We start from the raw sequence: 3,697 nt of genomic DNA, 5'->3' as shown, positions 1-3,697 counted from the left end.
TTCGTCCATGTTATTGTTATCTGTGCTCGGGAAGCAAGCCAATAACGAGAGAAATATATGGGAATGCTTGACCTTGGAACTTTTCACCTTTTTCCACCATTAAGCAGTGAAGCAACAATGTTGAACATTATATCAAAATATTGTTACACATTTTATTTATCCACCGACATGTGGATAAATGGATGATGTTGGAGTTGGATGACCCTGAAAATAGACAATTTTTGAAAGAAAAATGCGTTTTTTTCGTCATATTATCTCTTTGACTAATGACTAAGATGCATTGAGTCGTTCGCTTGCTATAATCGTTTGAAATCTGACGCAACATTTGCCAGTTTTTATTTCAATTTCACAAAGTGTAATCTAGTATAGAAAACGAAGACGTAGTCCTACGTCAAAAAAATCTTCAAGGAACGTTTTACCTTAAATTGCGTATCTTCTGGTAAAGTAGGTAGTTCTGGTAAGGTACAGTGATAATCCAAATTTTTAATAAAAACTATTAAGTCTATCAGGAACTACAGTGATTTAAGTGATTTTGACAGTTTAAAAAAAACTTCTAGGGCCATTTTACCCCATTTGGCACACTTGGCTTATACATGACATAAAAGCTCTTGAGTTGCTTTACAAAACGCCATATTCAGATATTTTTTCTAGCGATGTTGATGACCCTGTTGGATGATGTTGGAGTTGGATGACCCTGAAAATAGACAATTTTTGAAAGAAAAATGCGTTTTTTTCGTCATATTATCTCTTTGACATAGGGGAACTGCTCCATTATTCATCTCAGCCCGTAAATTCATCTAATTCAACATGTAAACACAATTGAAAACAGGAAAAAACGCATATTTTCTTCTTGAACCTATCTGATAATCCATGTAATGGATTCTTCTTAGTTCACTCTAGATTCCACATGAAGTATGATCCCCAAAAACTCACTTAAAAGCACTAAATTTGATATTATAGTCGGGCATCTGCACTCGAAAACTCATTTAAATCAAATACCTACCTCAGAAACCAAAATCCGCGCATCGTTCTGTACGGCTACAACGGGACTCGTTCAGCAGCCAACCAAAGTTTTTTTTCATCACTAGCGGACCACTTTTACCCCACTTAACCTCAATGAAAAAAATTGAAATTTTGCAAAACTCTCTACCTTGAATACACAAAAAAACGCTGCAAATTTCAGCCCAATCGGAAAACATCAAAACAACGCCCCTCAGAAACGCGGTTGCGGCTCTCGCGTACTGACTCTTAAAAACTAAAAGTAAATTTTTTATCCTCGCTGCCGACTACGAGCTGAAATTAAGTCTTACTTAAAACTAAAATGAAATTTTCAATCAGTGTTGTTAAATGGGCGTCTGATGAATTCGAAAGGCCATAAATAAACGGTGTGTATGGTATGTTCTGCTGAGCCACGATGTCATGAGCTGGGACAGGGGCTTGTAATCCTCGGGTTTTGAAGGTATTGTGCGGTGTCTAGTTGCTGGTTCTGTACTTGAGGTATGTACTTTGTCATATGGAGAATCTATTGTGATCCGCATCTAAGCTTGCTAATGTGTTAAATTTGCATAAAAATACCATAACGCAAGTACTTAAAAAGTATAAAGTAAATATAACGATTCGAAAGCTTCAATAGCGCATTGCAACTCCACTGATTAAATACCACACTTGATCGAAGGTTGAAGGGTAGTTTGATGTTTGCGGCCTGTCGAAGAATTCTTTATAAAATACAATTTAGACACTTGTGATATTCGATTATCATTATCTTCGAAAGTGTACAGTTGTAACGGATGACGTTCAAAGACATTTGTGTTATTTTGGCGTTATGATGCCTTGTCTGACCAAAACACTTACTTACTCTGCATCGACATTAATTTTCTTCAAACATTCGTTCTGGTGTCATCTTTATACAATCAAACCACTGGGATTGTAGCATGATTATGACCAGAAGAACGAAATCTTTTCCTGTATACTACTTTGTCCGGTACTCCTCTGCAAATTATTATTGAGGTTGGCAGGATAGTATAAACATCCGAAACCGCAACACTTTTTGTTTTCAGAATGTTTTACCGCAAACTTTCCTCCAGATTTTTGTTTTTATTTAGAACTGTACAATGCGTTTGCGCTAACCTTTTTGTTTTGATGCCACTTCGAACAAAGCTGAAAAAAATCCAAAATTTTGGTTGTCACCCGTTATACCTTAAATGTAACTGGTTTTGTTGCACTGAAAGTTGTAAATTATTTAGGCACTTCGAACACTCATTGTTAACCCGAATCAATCCAGAATTTCACTTTTTATATGTTTCAACCTTGGGTAGCTACTGCGTCCACGTCTCCTGGTGTTTATAAAAGTATTGCCAAATGATGGAACTGCCATTGAATTTCATTTTAGGTCGAGAAATATTCAATGTGTCAAATGATATCATATGGTATCATTGAGTTGAGCCGGGTAATTAGAAGCTGCGGAAAAAATAATATAATTAAACAAAAAATAAAATAGATTCAACGTCAACAGTGTATTGCCTAAATATAGTTTTTCAGTTTTTGAATACTGGCGGAGCTTCTTTGTGATGTAGGTGTTTATTGTTACTGGACGTCTAATAAGTGAATATTTTAGTATTTATTCTGCACCACTCGCGACTGTTTTATCTTAACCCGGAAAAGATAGTCTGCGTTAATTTGACTTTTCGCTTTAAGCAATATTGCCCTTTTTTCTAACAGTTTAATTAAAACCAGAACAGAATAATTAAAACCTAAATTCTGTTGGTTGTTATTCATTGATGCGTCAACTTATTAATGATGTTAAATCAGTTGCCCATTAATCGATAATTTATTCAGAAAATTATGCATATGAATTATTCAAAAGTCGGGAGTCAATTTGACACCTGTTTATCCTTTTACGTACATCAAAACACGATTATCTTTTCAGGGTTAAAACACTATTTTAAATTTGCGATTTTTATGATTTAAAATTATAAAAAATGTGAGCCACCAAATGCCGAATTATATTAATAGTGTTTTACCGGCAAGGCTGAGAAAAGTCTAGTTCAGCTACAAAGTACGAAAAGCTAGCTTTTCAAAGACAACTTTTCGAAGGCGTTGTTTTGCTGGAAAACGACGCCTGCGTATGTGTTACCAGTTGAAGTCTCTGAGTAATTTACAATTTATTTTACTGCTCGCGAAGGGTATAATTTCAATTCGCACTACGTTTGTAAAGTTTAATCACCATATATTTGATTCATAAATGATCATGTACGCAGATTTCCACGAGCCGACATAGGAAAAGGGGGAGGTAAAAGGAGAAACAATAAACACATTACTGTCGACAGATCAATTTCTTCCTAGATGCGGTGAGGTGTGCCAGATGTGTGTTGTACCTCTGTGGGCCACAACTCAAGTTGTTGTGCACCGTAGGAAGCTTCTCATCCGCCGAGCCGCTCGGTAAGAGTGTGTTTGTATACAATCAAGGCGATGACTTCATTCATATGAAAACTATATTTAATCACTAGTCAAGAGTATTTTCTCGTTAAATTATTAAATTTGGATCAATATTTTGCTAATCCATAAGTGACAACAGCAAAAAGTATATGAAATTGTAAACTTAATTAATTTAAATCTACCATTAACCGGAATACAACTCTTTCACATACATTTGGTTAGTCGTTATGCTTCGCCAACAACCACTGCCGCGATAAGGACG

This window comes from Wyeomyia smithii, chromosome 3 (assembly GCF_029784165.1).
Source record: "Wyeomyia smithii strain HCP4-BCI-WySm-NY-G18 chromosome 3, ASM2978416v1, whole genome shotgun sequence".
Taxonomy (NCBI): domain Eukaryota; kingdom Metazoa; phylum Arthropoda; class Insecta; order Diptera; family Culicidae; genus Wyeomyia; species Wyeomyia smithii.
The sequence above is the reverse complement of the archived record's forward strand: the minus strand, read 5'-3'. Positions refer to the sequence as shown.